General features: G+C 31.3%; 1 protein-coding gene across 1 annotated transcript in view; it reads left to right on the top strand.

Moving 5' to 3' along the window:
- The first annotated feature begins 2,364 nt into the window (after positions 1-2,364).
- Positions 2,365-16,977, top strand: part of neur (E3 ubiquitin-protein ligase neur) — a 262,144-nt gene continuing 247,531 nt past the window's right edge. Inside the window, exon 1 of the mRNA XM_089093634.1 lies at positions 2,365-2,488. The gene's annotated coding sequence lies outside the window, so the exon portion shown is untranslated. The remainder of the gene's footprint in view (positions 2,489-16,977) is intronic.

Raw genomic sequence — 16,977 nt, 5'->3', positions numbered from 1 at the left:
GAATATGTCACTAATTTTACGGTATCGAAAAGAATTGACAGGTAATTCTGTATTCAGTAAATCAAATAAGACTTTTTTTTGTTCCATTATATTCAGATAAAGACCCATTCACAATGAGATGTACTGAGTGCCAGTTTTTCACAGGATTTTTCGATTGGCTGAAAAATCCTTTGAAACATTCTGATTGGCTTAAATTAGCGCTAGTTAAACGTTCGTATCAGAAAAATCTCAATGTGAATGGGGCATAGCCAAAAGGGGCACGCTTTAGTCGCGACGCTCCTGGGTTAAGATCATTTGAGCTAACAAGATAAAAAAAAAAACGAAAGCTGGTTATTCATGAAGCTTTGAATCTTAATATGTCTCCTTGGTATTGTGTAATTGACGCTGAGTAAGGCCATCACAAGAAATTTGGATGTTCAGATTCTCTTTCAAACCAAACATCGTAGTAAAAGACAGTTTTTATTGAAACCACATTCATTACTGCAAACCATAATAACCGATATGGTCGCCGAGACAAATTATCTGGTACAAAAACGTACATTATCTGGTACATCCTTTGTTGTCGTTTCACCACAGATACCTCTGAATGACTATTTATTTAAATTTATTTATTTGTGATGATCATGATGAAAATCAGAGCCAGAAACTAGAAAATTTTTCAAGCTCAAATCGACGCCGATTTCTTCTAAAATCGGCACTGATTTGGAAATCAGTTCCCGAAATCAGCTACGTGTTTCCAGCCCTTAAGTGAATACTTTATGAAAGCGGAGCAATACACAAAAAAAGCATGTTTTTTTCTTGTAGGCGCAGCTTAGTCGGCTGGAGAATTGAATGTTTCCATATTGAATTGAAACAGGAGCGAAATGAATACTTGACGACGGGAAAACCTCCTTTTTTTTGGGGGGGGGAGGATGAAATTCGGCTTGGGACGCTGAATTCTATTTCTGTCATAGTCGTACTTTAAGTAATTAGCCTTATATATTATAGTAATTTCGTGTTTTAAAATTCTCACACTATCCGCAATTTCGATCAGAAATGTATAATTTTAAAAATTTTGCTGCGAATACTTTTTTTTCGAGAATTTTTCTTGTGTGAGAAAAACTGTCATCACTGAAATGCGTGCTACTTTCACTTAAGATCGGTGTATCTTATATGATAGGTGTACCGCTGGTGATATTTTTCATTTAGGTCCAATAAAAATGTTAATGGGGAAAGAACATTTGTAACGTAAAAGAGTCTTGTAATTATTTACAGGTCGTTGGCAGCGTTGCCAACGCGGGATAATTGTACCATTTTTGGTACAATTTAAATCTGTGGTACAGTGCAGTAGGTTTGGACGTTCCATGCTACAATCCAAAATGTCTGATACATTTCAGCAAATTTGGGCTGTATTTGCGGTGTCAAGTCTTACTTTTCTAATTTTTTGAAACTCTTGAAGTCACCTCTTAGGGATTTAAGCAAATGAAAATGGGCTTTCGTCGACGTGACACAAAAAGAAACCTTTACCAATTTTAACCTAATCATCAGACAAGAAGCGCTCAAAATTGGTTTCTGAGAGAGGATGAAGATGTTGATGAAAAAAAAATGCCTCTCAGTTATTTCTAGTATTTTTGTCTGTAAAATGGAAACTGACATGGAATGCTATAACGCTCCAGAGAATCTTTTGGGTACAATTTGGCCAGGAAACTGGTACGGTTTATCTCAAAGCATTGGTAATGCTGGTCGTTAGAGTTCTGTTCTTCAAGTTTTTTGGCTTATTTAAAAAATACATTGGCCTTTTTCACCCAAAAATATTTTGTGATTGGTTGCCATTTTTGTTTATATCCAACATATATAAATCTTGTAGACTACATAGTTGTAGTACACGTTGTAGTACAATAAAGTGTCAGGTACGCGCTTAACCCATTCAACCATATCGTGGGTTGTGGTTATTTTAACAACCTGTAAAATTATCAGATATATTGAGTTTCATTATTGAATCAGGTAAAGATTGGGGAAATCTTAATCTCACCTAAATATCAATTACTTTGCCCGTTCGCAGAAAACGACCCACGATATGTACTTGATCCTATGATAGTGTCTTCAAATTTTATACAAAAGGTTATATCATTCTACTGCTACGAATAAAAGTTTGAAGAAGTATGCATTCAAGTTTTTAGGTTAAATTTTATAGAATTTTATGTCGTTTTTGACAAGAAACAAGAGTGCCATATTTCCCAGCAATTTTCTTATTATTATCCCATTTTTTAGGTTTAGAGGGAGTGGGTCCCTTATAAAAACATCTGTATGTGCCTTATATGCATCTGTGTTTATGAATTAACTTTATTTGCAGACTATTGCAGTACGGGATACTATTCAGCTATGCTTGGAAAAAGATCCCAGCGATCGAACGGAGGAAGATATCGAGATATTGCTGGAATTCACTCAGCAACTCAAAGCTTTTAGCAGCATGACGTTGAGTGTGAGAAAAGACATGTGTCGATTTATGGTAAGTCTTTACCTATATGTCCATATTTGCAAGGGAGTCAGCAGGTTTACTAGAGAACGGTTGCCTGCCTTTGTCGAAGACCAGAAAAGCATATAAATTATGACCTAAATATGTGGAACTCTGGTATAATAAAATAGATATCCGGTTATAGTATCTTCTCCAATGGTGCAGTGATGCGATGCGTTTTGTTCACACTGCGATCAAGTCGCGCTTTCGTTGTGTACAAGTCTTTCATATCAATGCGAAAAGCTTTTATACTGGACATGCTATCCGTTTTCCTTTGTCAGTTTTTTATGTTTTTTTTTTTTTTATAAATCATAATTGCTTTTCTTCCTATAACAGTACAATTCTCATTTAAGTTCATTTCAATCTTCCATGATCAATTTTGTTTTAATGATGGCCCGTCATTGGTTGGTAGATGAACAGAATAGAAGCACATATTTAATGCCCCCCTATAGTCCAGTGAAAAATAAAGATCGGAGCACTCGTTAATTATAGGAAAAAACCTGCAGAAACGAGTAAACTGGAAATTAAAAGATAAATAAATCCCGGGATTGGTCTTACCAGTCAAGCTTTAGCTGAATGGAAAAGACATTTTCAAATAACTTGTTGATTTTACACACGTCTAATCTAGGTTTTACTGCTGCTACTAATATTGATATATTTATTTAACATTAACAAAACTTTACATACAAAAATCAATATTATTTACCCAAAACCAAACGGTTGACGTGAGGTAAATCATATAAAAAAAAGACATATACATATAATATCTTTTAAATTCACTATAATAAGAAAGAAAGAAAAAAGAAAGAAAAGAAAAGAAAGAAAAAAATAAATATAAAATAATAATAATGCTACAGGGGAAGCGACTATATACCATATCCATGCTGTTGGGTCACACTCAGAAGCCAACAAACAATTATAATTTAATTTAAATCAAATCAAATTTCCTCCAAAACCAACAAAACTAGAATTCATACTTACTTAATAATTTTTCTTTCAATTTCCTTTAAAATCACTAAAATTTTCTATCTTCTTCATATCACTATCCAAATTATTCCATAAATTTATACCCTTTATAATAAAAGAAAACGTGGACCTCGCAGACACAATTGGTGGAGTATAATCATCATTTTTACCCCTAGTATTTTGGTTATCTATATTCCATCGGCTATAAAACCAACCGTTAAAACACTCCGGTAGCTGGTTTACATTGTACCTTTACATAAACAATAATATATAAAAATGGTGAAGACCCGCCGCCGGCAATATCCTAAGATCCCTATAAATTTCTCGAACATATTCTCATTCTGATTTTCCTGATAATTCTCTAATAGACTTGTTTTGGATAATTCGCACAGGGTTAACGATTGAAGAAAATGTACCCAAGTAAACAGAAGAACAATGCAAAGTATAGGGATGAATTAACGAAAAATAGAGAGGCCTAAGTTAAGTACTTGGAAACATATATTTAATTTTACGGATGATCCCCAAATTACGCGGTAAGATCCGGGATAAAGTTTCAGTATCTTAGCACTAGTAGTAAGGCCATATGCACTTGAAAACCTAAACGCAAACCTACACCTGAGGCATAGATATGTTTGGAGGTTTTCAAGTAATTGGGTTACCAGGGTCATTTGCCTATTACAATGACCTTCCGGTTTTTCTGGTAGGTAATTCTAATCTAGAGGTCAATACATCTTTCAAAGAGGAACGAGTACGCACTACCGGTCCTAGTGTGATTGATTTTTTGGACAATTGCCTTTAGTCAAGAATAGTTTGTTAGGAGCGTGTCGTTGCTAAAGCTAACTCTCATTGGAAAAAAGGGGTATAAAGCTTTTTTGTTTTTGATAAGAATTGCACAATGAATGTATTGTTTGACGTGGGCATTTTTTATGAGCCAATCAGAGGTTGTTCAATATACGATAACTTGATTTGCGGTTGGGATTTGAATAAAAGAAATGGTTACGTTATTTGCTTGCATGTATAGGAATTCCCATGTTATTTGCTTGCAGGTATAGATATTCCCATGTTATTTGCTTGCATGTATAGGAATTCCCATGTTATTTGCTTGCGTGTATAGGAATTCCCATGTTATTTGCTTGCATGTATAGGAATTCCCATGTTATTTGCTTGCGTGTATAGGAATTCCCATGTTATTTGCCTGAATGAATAGGAATTAAATTGTTATTTGATTGAATGTATATTAATTAAAATCTTATTTATTTGCATGTATAGGAATTCCAATGTTATTTGCTTGCATGTATAGGAATTCCTATGTTATTTGCTTGCGTGTATAGGAATTCCCAGGTTATTTGCTTGCGTGTATAGGAATTCCGTTGTTATTTGCTTGCATGTATAGTAATTAACAAGTTATTTTCTTTATTGTATAGGAATTGTATTGTTATTTGCTTGCATGTATAGGAATTCCCATGTTATTTGCTGTTAAGTCCATTGCTTTGTGTTTTTACAACCAATCATGTTACACTCCCCACGGTATTTAAGATATTTTTTGTAATAAAACAATACCCGAATCCACTTCCCCGCGTTTGGTTCCACTTAAAGTGAGTACAGTTCTGAATCTGCTGGCACCGACCCCGGTTCTAGTCCCTCTCCCGGTCTCAGTGAGTATGGTTCCCTTAGTTTCGGTTGCGCCACTTCTGCTCCCTGATACCACCGTTCCGATTCCACCAAACCAGTTCCAATTTACATCAGTTCCAGAATTTATTATGCAGCTGTCCTCGTAGCAATCTATGGCTGGTCATTGACAGTACCTAGTTTATTATAGTTGGGGGGTCATTTTGAAATGGTTTTATATAATTCCCCCTGTAAAATTAAAACTTTTAAAACATACAGAGATTACCTTCTAAAAAGAGGGCAACCCCCTCTTTGCATTTTAGATGACTGTTAAGTTATAACATCATTCCTTCCTTTTAGTAAAATATTTGATCTATTTCAATATCTTTTCATCTTTCATTTTATATTTTCTTGATTTGAATATTTTAAGCGACAAGTATTTTTTACTCTGTTAGAACTATTTTGGATTTGTGGTAAGTATTTTTGTATTTTTTAAGAATAATTTATTGTTTTGTAAGAAATATTGTGGATTTCTAAGAAATTTTTTAATTTTTTAAGAATTATTTCGGTTTCGTAAGAACAATTTAGATTTTGTTTGAACTTTTTATATTCTGTAAGAACTATTTTTGATGTTGTTAGAACTCTTTTTTTTTTGCAACAAGTATTTCGAATTTTGCAACAACTATTTTTTATTCTGTTAGCACTATTTTGGATTTGTCTAAAATATTGTTGTATTTCGTAAGAATAATTTTTGTTTTTTAAGAACTATTTTCGGATTTTGTTAGAACCTTTTGTATTCTGTAAGAACTACTGTCGGTGTTGTTTGAATTTTTGTGCTTTGTGACAAGTATTTCATATTTTGCAGAAGCTATTCTTAATTCTATTAGAACTATTTTGGATTTATGTAAAGGATTTTTTCTATTTTGATGAATAGTCTTTGCTGTTTAAGAACTATTTTCGATTTTCTTACAACTTTTTGTATTTCGCAAGAATTGTTTCTGCTTTGTAAGAATTAATTTTGGAACATGTTTGAATTTTTGTATGCTATAATAACTACAGGGTGTCTAAAAAAAATGTACTCACACTTAGAATAACGAGAAATACTTTGTTTATGAATATACAGCAAAATTGAATAGCTTCAAATATAGAAGACAAATATGATTAGGAATCATGTTCATTAATATGTGATTCATTAATATGATTATGTACACTGTTCAAGCGTCTGCACTGGAAATGTTACATTCCAACACCAATTTTTGCCCTAAGCGAAGACGATCCTGACCGGCGAGTTGAATTCTGTGAATGGTACCTGGCAAAATGTACAGGGTTTCCACACAAAATTGTTTGGAGCGATGAGGCAACCTTTAAATTAAATGGCACCATTAATCGCCATAATTGCACGTACTGGGCTCCTTTAAATCATCATGTAACACTTAAACACCATTTCAACGTGCCAGGAGTAACAGTGTGGTGTGGGATATCTGCACTGGGCATCATAGGGCCATTTTTTATTAATGGAGCGGTTACTGATGAGAGCTACCTTAACTTGCTTCAAGAGTTTGTTGGTCCACAAATTCCGGAGATGTCTGGTGATGACGGTGAAATTTACTTTCAGCAAGATGGTGGACCTCACGCCCTTGGACTTCTTTCTGTGAGGATATCTCAAAGACGAAGTTTATCGCACCAAACCAAGAACAAATGAAGCTTTGAAAATGGAAATTGAAAGACAAATGTCGCAATATTCCTAATGACCTGTTTCGTGATGTTTGCGAATCCCTTGGTGCGCTTTATCCGCGTTGTCTGGACAATAATGGCCATCAATTCGAACATTTGCGAACATAATTCCTTAATCACATTTGTCTTCTATATTCGAAGCTATTTCATTTCACTGTATGTTAATAAATAAAGGATTTCTCGTTATTCTAAGTATGAGTACATTTTTTTGAGACACCCTGTTCTGGGACGTTGTTAGAAATTTAGTATCTTGGAGCAAGTATTTGGTATTTTGTACCAAGTATTTTTTATTCTGTTAGAACTATTGTGGATTTGTGTAAAGCATTTTTTGTATTTACTACGAATAATTTTTGTTTTGTAAGAACTATTTTGGATTTCTTAGAAATTTTTATATTGTTTAAGAATTATTTCTGTTTCGTAAGAACAATTTAGATTTCATTTGAACGTTTTATATTCTGTAAGAACTATTTTTGATGTTGTTATAAATCATTTTGTTTTGTAACAAGTATTTTGAATTTTGCAACAACTATTTTTTATTCTGTTAGTACTATTTTGGGTTTGTCTAAAAAAATTTGTATTTTGTAAGAATAATTTTTGTTTTTTAAGAACTATTTTTTGATTTTGTTTGAACTTTTTGTATTCTTTAAGAGCTAATTTCGGTTTTGTTATAATTTTCTTACTTTTTAACAAGTATTTCATATTTTTCCGAAGGTATTTTTAATTATATTATAACCATTTTTGATTTGTGTAAAGGATTTTTTCTATTTTCAAGAATAGTTTTTGTTGTTTAAGAACTATTTTCGACTTTCTTACAACTTTTTGTATTTTGCAAGAATTGTTTCTGCTTTTTAAGAATTATTTTTGGAATAAGTTTGAATTTTTGTATAATATAAAAACTATTTGGGATGTTGTTAGAAATTTAGTGTCTTGAAGCAAGTATTTGGTATTTCGCACCAAGTATTTTTTATTCAGTAAGAACTATATTAATGTTGTTAGAATTTTGGTGTTGTGTCACAAAAAAAAATATTTTGTTTTTCAGCAACTAGTATTTTGTATTTTGCAGTAGCTATTTTTTTTATTCTATTAGAACTATATTTGATTTATTTTGAACTTTCTGTTTTATGTGAGAAATACTTTGCTTGTGGTTAGAATTTTTTGTATTTTTTAACAAGTATTTTGTATTTTACCGCCAAAAACTTTTATTCTCTTAAAGCTATTTAGGATTTGTGTAAAGTGTTTTTGTATTTTTTAAGAATAATTGTTGTTTTTTAAAAACCAGTTTTGAATTTTGTATTCTGTAAGAATTATTTTCGATGTCGTTATAATTTTCGCGTTTTGTGACAAGTGTTTCATATTTTGCAGTAGCTATTTTTATTGTGTTAGAAATTTTAATAATTTTAGTTGTTTAAGAACTATTTTGGTTTTTCTTACAACTTTTTCGTATTTTGCAAGAACTGTTTCTGTATTTTAAGAATTATTTTTGGAATATCTTTAAATTTTTGTATGCTATAGGAACTATTGGGGATGTTGTTAGAAATTTAATGTTTTTAAGCAAGTATTTTGTACTTTGCTCCAAGTATTTTTATTATGTTAGAACTATTTTGGATTTGTGTTAACTATTTTTTATTTTTTTAGAACAATTTATTGTTTTGTAAAAAATAATTTGGTTTTCTTACAACTTTTTATATTTTTAAGAATTATTTCTGTTTCGTAAGAACAATTTAGATTTTGTTTGAACTTTTTATATTCTGTAAGAACTATTTTTGATGTGGTTAGAAATCTTTTTGTTTTGTAACAAGTATTTCGAATTTTGCAACAACTATTTTTTATTCTGTTAGTACTATTTTGGATTTGTCTAAAATATTTTTGTATTTCGTAAGAATAATTTTTGTTTTTTAATAACTATTTTCTGATTTTGTTTGAACTTTTTTTATCCTGTAATAACTACTTTCGGTGTTGTTAGAATTTCCGTGCTTTGTGACACGTATTTCATATTTTGCAGAAGATATTCTTAACTCTGTTAGAACTATTTTGGATTTGTGTAAAGGATTTTTTCTATTTTTAAGAATAGTTTTTGTTGTTTAAGAACTATTTTTGATTGTCTTACAACTTTTTGTATTTTGCAAGAATTGTTTATGCTTTGTAAGAATTATTTTTGGAATATGTTTGAATTTTTTTGTATGCTATAATAACTATTTGGGATGTTGTTAGAAATTTAGTGTCTTGAAGCAAGTATTTGGTATTTTGCACCAAGTATTTTTTTATTCTGTTAGAACTATTGTGGATTTGTGTAAAGTGTTTTTGTATTTACTACGAATAATTTTTGTTTTGTAAGAACTATTTTGGATTTCTTAGAACTTTTTATATTTTTTAAGAATTATTTATGTTTCATAAGAACAATTTTGATTTTGTTTGAACTTTTTATATTCTGTAAGAACTATTTTTGATGTTTTAAGAAATATTTTTGTTTTGTAACAAGTATTTCAAGTTTTGCAACAATTATTTTTTATTCTGTTAGTACTATTTTGGATTTGTCTAAAATATTTTTGTATTTCGTAAGAATGATTTTTGTTTTTTAAGAACTATTTTTGGATTTAGTTTGAACTTTTTGTATCCTGTAAGAACTGTTTTTGATGGTGTAAGAATTTTTGTGTTTTGTGACAAGTATTTCATATTTTGTAGAAGCTTTTTTTAATTCTGATAAAACTATTTTGGATTCGTGTAAATGATTTTTTCTATTTTTATAAATAGTTTTTGTTTTTTAAGAACTATTTTCGATTTTCTTACAGCTTTTTGTATTTTGCAAGAATTGTTTCTACTTTGTAAGAATTATTTTTGGAATAAGTTTGAATTTTTTGTATGCTATAATAACTATTTGGGATGTAGTTAGAAATTTAGTGTCTTGAAGCAAGTATTTGGTATTTTGCACCAAGTATTTTATATTCTGTTAGAACTATTGTTGATTTGTGTAAAGTATTTTTGTATTTATTACGAATAATTTTTGTTTTGTAAGAACTATTTTGGATTTCTTAAAACTTTTTGTATTTTTTAAGAATTATTTCTGTTTTGTAAGAACTGCTTTGGATTTGATTTGAACTTTTATATTCTGTAAGAACTATTTTTAATATTGTTAGAAATCTTTTGGTTTTGTAATAAGTATTTTGTATTTTGCAAGAACTATTTTTTATTCTGTTAGAACTATTTTGGATTTGTCTAAATTATTTTTATATTTTGTAAGAACTATTTCCGGATTTTTCTGAACTTTTTGTATTCTGTAAGAACTGTTTTCGATGTTTTTAGAATTTTTGCTATTTTTGAAAAGCATTTTATATTTTGTAGTAACTATTTTTTATTCTGCTAGAACTATTTTGGGTTTTTTTAAAATATTTTTTATATTTTGTAAGAATAATTTTTGTTTTGTAAGAACTATTTTGGATTTTTTAGAACTTCTTGTATTTTGTAAGAATTATTTATGTTCAGTAAAAATTATTTTTAGAATACGTTTGAACTTTTGTATTCAATTAGAACTATTTGGGATGTTGTTAGAATTTTCATATTTTGAAGCAAGTGTTTTGTATTATGTAGCAAATGTTTTTTTAATCTGTTAGAACTATTTCGGATTTGTGTAAAGTAGTTTTGTACTTTGTAAGAATAACTTTGGTAATGCAAGAACTATTTTGGATTTTTTTTCAACTTATGTGTTTTTTAAAAATTATTTCTGATTTAACAAACCATTTGAGATTTTTTTTTTAACTCACATTAAAATTCGATCGTTAAAACTGAAAAAAGGTTTTTTAATTTTCAAAATAGTCCTAGCATCAAAATAATGTGAGTTTCTTTTATATTGTTTCTTTTTCGTTGTTTTGCTGAGGACGGCCCTTAGATATAGGGTCGAAATATTCATTTAAAATTGCATTCCACTGTCTTATAAAATTTTCCCTGTTGTTCTACTTATTGTTTATGATGGAAAGGTAGTGTGGTCTTCGTCACCAGTACAGATAATTCATTCCAGAAACGTGATTAAACACGTTTTGAAACTACATGCTATTTGTATGCCTTTCCTTGGCACCTTTCCAAACGAGCGGGGATTCCCCACTGGTTCCTACACATTGCAAAAAAAGTGAGCAGTACGAAAACTCCACGTTTTCAACCGGACTGGTTTTTTAGGGACCAATCGGGGGAGATATGTAAAGTCGACATAGCTTTATTTCATTTTTTTATGGTTCATTTAGACGAGGTTACGTGAGCGCATGAAACCTCGTCTAAATGAACCTTAAAAAAATGAAATCAGTAAACATGAAAACTCTTTCATTTAAGAAAATATGGGGATTACTTTTCTGTTGTGCGGTTTTCTGTTGCACCGTTATGCATGTTCTGAAATTTGAAATGCCGTTTAAATCTTTCTTTGTATATGAAGGCTCGAATTTCAAACTTTCTGCGGAATTAATGCGTTTCTTTGAATCTTTGAACACTCTTTGATCAACAAACATTTCTGTTCTGACGAGCTAACAGAAAATTGCTAAAACAATACTAATACTACAACTAATATGGCCTCTACTACTATTAAAGTTAAGGGTATGAAGGTGAAAATTTCAGGAGATATTGAGGGGAAAGTTGAACTAAATCAAAACAGACTCCGTGCTTGCAGGATATCCAAACAATAAACGAACAGGCAATGTTTGCACGTTACTACTACTACTACTACTACTTCTCCTTTTACTACTACTACCACAGCTACTATTTTCCTACTGCAACTAAGGCTAAGGGTACTATAAAACTAAGGGTTTAATGGAGTTTTTTACTTTTCTTTGAAAAACTTCTTCTGTGGAAAACGTTTTTTAGAATTAATGAACAATACAAAATTACTCTTTAGACAGATGAGATTATAATCAAAACTAAAATACAAGGAAACTAAAATAAAGCCTCCTTTCAACTCCTTACGTTTACAATACTGTTTATTTAACAATTTTAATCAAACTTGCAAATGACAACTGAAAATAACATATACTAAACACTGAAATTAATCATCAGCATAAGACTTCCAGACCAAACGAAAATTATTTTCTCGATTCGAATTCTAACCACTTTAGTAAGAAGTAAACAGACCAGACCGTAACAAGTTTTCTATTGAAGCCTTTGGATTGAAACCAATTGCACAGGGTTTGAAACATTTTTTGCTTATCTTGTTTAATGTAGACTCTGACCTTTCAACTGATATAGGCTCTGAAACACTGCACGATGGCAAAATGAAAGCATAATCAGTATGTTGTTGATAAGACCTTACCCAGTTTGCCATTGAAACCTTTGATAAGACTTTATATCTAATTGCAGAGGGTTTAGAGTACCTTTCTTGCTTATGTTATTTTAATGTAGACTCTGGCCTTTCAATTGATATAGGCTCTGAGCCACTGCAAGATGGCAAAATAATAGCAGTGGGGTTAAAGTCATCCTCAAAAGAATTCCTAACGTATGAATGATGACTTGGAGCTGACCATGTTTCGATTTTATCACTTGATGCCACGGACTTCACATTTGCACGATTAGCTGGACAGCTTTGAAGCTGGATCACGTTATCTTCAGCTGGATCACGTTATCTTCGATGTTTAAATTTGTTCTTAAATTTGAAATGCCGTTTAAATCTTTCTTTACATATAAAGGCTCGAATTTCGAACTTTCTGCCGATTTAATGAGTTTCTTTGAATCTTTTAAACACTCTTTGGTCAACCAAAATTTCTGTTCTGACGAGCTAAAGAAAATTGTTAATAACAATTAAGATCCATTCACAATGAGAACTTACTAACACTAACGTTTAGCTAACTCTAATTTGAGCCAATCAGATTTATTTTTGAGAATTTTCTAATTCACTGAAGACAATAAAAAAAATCCGTCAAAAAAATTTTCTTGGCTTAAACTAGCGCTAGCTAAATCTCGAAATTAGTAGACTCCCATTAAGAATTGATTTTTAGGACCGCCTGAGAAATATTGTAGGATATGCTATATATATATATATATATATATATATATATATATATATATATATATATATATATATATATATATATATATATATATATATATATATATATATTTTATATATATATATATATATATATATATATATATATATATATGTATATATATATATATATATATATATATATATATATATATATATATATATATATATATATATATATATATATATATATATATATATATATATATATATATATATATTTGGATAATTTCAAACGTTGAATTAGGTCTTCTTATGGGAATTTTTCTTTGTAATTTGGGCTTTAGCTTATCTTACCACCCCTTGGGCGTGTTGCCCGGGGCCCTTGTCCCCGTTTGCCCCCTCCCCTCCATAGATCTGGCCGTGGGTCAGATCTTAATTAAAAATTAAATTAAATTAAGAATTATGGAGTTACTTCCTAAAAATCAAGTTTTCGACACTAATGCAACTTCCATAATTGAAAATTCGTTACGCTATATTATGCTTCCAGTATATTACGTTATATAATTGTTGGGGTTGGGGTGGAAGCCTTTCTGATGCTTGGACAAAAATTTATGTTTAAATGCCAAAATACGTGTATTTTAGCTTCAGCGTGGAACGTACGTAATGGGGGCGCCGGGGCCTAGCCCTCGTAATCATAAATATTCTTTACTTTCTGGGTACTTCTGATTCAAAATATAAATTAAACTTGATTTATTATTATTAACCCTCCCTGAAAAAATAATCTGCTCAAAAAAAATAAATAAAAAATAAAAAATATGCGTAAATGCCCGATTTTAGCTGATATTCCAAACAATTTCCGAGTCCTTTCACAAATATTGGCTATTTTCCCATATATATTCATTTCTAAAAGTCATAATAATTTTGGATTTATTAAAGTTAATTTATTGTAATTTGAATGATTTCAAACGTTGAATTAGGTCTTCTTCTGGCAATTTTTCTTTGTAATGTGTTCTTTAGCTTCTTTTACCGCCCCTTGGGCGTGTTGCCCGGTGCGCTTGCCTCCTTTTGCCCCCCCCCATAGATCTGGCCGTGGGTCCCAGAATTTACATCTGTTCTTCGAGCTGACCCTAGTAACACTGATTTTACCATGCTTGTTCATGGTTACCTGACAATTTGCAGTCCTGGTCTTCTGTTTTATTTTTTATTTAATTATTTGCGATAATTACTCAAAGTTAGACTATACCAGCTTAAAAGGATTTTGTAAGGGAATCCCTTTTCATCGTCTTCGTGCTTGTCACAATTAAATTCCCCATTTTTACATGACGTCATACGATTTCCTCTGTGACGTCATATTGAAAAGGAATAACATTGTGTTGAATATCCCTTTTGTGCCATGTGAAAAGGGAGCATGACGTCATCACCTCATCATGACGTCATCATATCAGGTACCACTTAAAATGATGCGTAAAACCTAAATCACCTCAGTTGTGAAAGTAATTTTACACAGTTAACTAGCAAACATGAACTTTAGAAAGATAAAACGAAGTTTGAAAAATAAATTCCTGGGCTATAGCTCCGTGGAAATATTAACGAGGAAAGCAACCTGCAAAGATAAAAGCGGCCCAACACTTGAAGTAATGAATGAATTGGCCCGACTCACTCATGACAGTGTTAAACTGCACCAAATAATTGATGTGATTCATAAGAGGATACTTTATAATCGTCATTGGCGTCATGTTCATAAAGCAGGAGCATTACTCGATTACTTAATTACCCAAGGTAGCGAAAAAGTTATCGAGTTAACCAATGAATGGTATTACATTCGAGTTATCCAAAAGTTATCGAGTTAACCAATGAATGGTATTGTTATTTTGGGGGATGGTGGGTAAAAGTAAATTATATATCGGGGGAAATAGATGTTGATGAAAAAAGATTTGAAAAGTGTAATTTAAGGTCATGATGGAAGGGGTGCCCCAAGGGGGAAGGGCAGCCTGAGATATCGGATGAACCTAAAAGGTATATGAAAATTGAAATGTAGTATACCTCTATTTTTATAACCTGACATATTTTGGAATGCTCAATTTTATAAAATTTAATATTTTGAAATTTTTGAAGAAGTTTTTTATTAAGAAAAGAGTAGGTGACATTAAATAAATTATGAGACATTTTTAAAGAAAATTTGAAAGTCACCAAGAGGAGAGGAGGTGGGAAAAAAAATGAATGGTATGACGGAATAGACAATGGCATTACAATGGCATGTCTGATGGATTTTTGCAAACATGAAATTTGTGACTCAAGTCAGGAATTGTTGAAAAATTTAGCAAAAGGGAGAAGAAACCCATCAGAGAAGGCACTGGGAAACTCTGAGTCTCGGATGAATATGACACTGACAGTATCTGATGAGACGCTTGGAACCTCTGAAAGAGAAAAATGACCTTCAGCGAAGGTCAGTCACCATGCATAAATGCTGAAGAGTCGGAATCTACATTAAAACAAGATAAGCAAAAAGTGTTTCAAACCCTGTGCAATTGGTTTCAACCCAAAGGTTTCAACAGAAAACTTTAGGGTCTGATCTGTTTACTTCGTTTGTTCTGGAAGTTTTATGCTGACGATTAAATTCAGTGTTTAGCATATGTTATTTTCAATTGTCATTTGTAAGTTTGATTAAAATTGTTGAATAAACTGTATTGTAAACGCAAAGGAATTTGATATGTCTTTATTTTAGTTTCCTCGTATTTTAGTTTTGATTATAATCACATCTGTCTAAAGTGTAATTTTTTATTGTTAATTAAATTAAAAAAAAACTTTTTCCACAGAAGAAGTTTTTCAAAGAAAAGTAAAAAAAAAAAACTATATTAAACCTTTAGTCTTATAATACCCTTAGCCTTAGTTGCAGTAAAGAAGTAGTAGTTGCAGTAACGTGCAAATATTGCATTTTCGTTTATTGTTTTGATATCCTGCAAGCACGGAGTCTGTTTTGATTTAGTTCAACTTTCCCCTCAATATCTGCTGAAATTTTCACCTTAATACCCTTGACTTTAGTAGTAGTAATAGAGGCCATAATAGTTGTAGTAGTATTAGCAGTTGCATTAGTAACAGTAGTAGCAGTAGTATGTAGATATTGCCTTTTGGTCAATTGAGCCTCCCCCTCCTCGTGCCCTGGAAATTTGAACTTACTACGATAAGCCATATATATATATATATATATATATATATATATATATATATATATATATATATATATATATATATATATATATATATATATATATATATATATATATATGGTACTGGTGCACTATATGAGCCTTTACAAAGAAACCAGTCACGAAAAACCCGTTTTTGACGGGTTAATTCAAGACCGCTATAGAGTAATGCAATGCAAAGCATGGGTTTCATTACGTTACGATACTTAAACTGTTATTTTTTTGCAGTTTAAGGGGGGGGGAGGTACCTAGGTTAGGTTACATATTTAATATATACTATGCTTTACCAATACCAATAATTTGGTTAATGCTAATGAAATAAAATAGGATGAATATAGAATAGTTTAGAAACAAATTTGGGCTATATGTTTGCACATTAGAGGGGGGGGGGAGGCAAAAAAACAGATAAAAAAGACAGATAGTTGATTATAATGGTTTATTAACAAAATTACAATATTTACATGTTACAAATATGCGCCCAGAACGCTATTATGTCTTCGAGAATCGCTGTAAAATTATCTCTATCTTCACACTTCACTTTCGCACGCCACATTTGCTCGGCTAAGTAAGTTGATAAATGTTGGCGGTGAGTACCTCGGTGCCGTTTATTTTGCCATTTGGCTGAGCCCCACATTCGCTCTAATTTTTGTGTATTTGCGCCCATTATTGGGTCGACAAAATTGTTCTTGTCATTTACGGTTTTATGAATAAAACCTGCTTTTTCCAAGTCACTACTTTTGTACCCCTTCCAACAATCTGATATTATTGTTGTCCCAGGCTCTATGTGTAGCTTAATTTGTTCTAGTAAAGTTTTTGCACTTCGGTCGGGAACTTCACATAAAAATCTCTTCCGCGTTTCACCCGTTTTACACAACTCGACTCTAACAAACTGTTTTAAATTGATCGGGTATCTCCCGCATCTGTCCCGGTAACTGTTGCGTCTCATTTGACACATATAAAAGAGTGGGTAAAATGCACAAGTGCCGAAAAATATGTAAGAGGAGAGATGC

The sequence above is a fragment of the Artemia sp. Qi Xiang Cuo genome, chromosome 8 (assembly GCF_049724085.1).
Source record: "Artemia sp. Qi Xiang Cuo chromosome 8, ASM4972408v1, whole genome shotgun sequence".
In the NCBI taxonomy this organism is placed as follows: Eukaryota; Metazoa; Arthropoda; class Branchiopoda; order Anostraca; family Artemiidae; genus Artemia; species Artemia sp. Qi Xiang Cuo.
The sequence above is the reverse complement of the archived record's forward strand: the minus strand, read 5'-3'. Positions and strand labels throughout refer to the sequence as shown.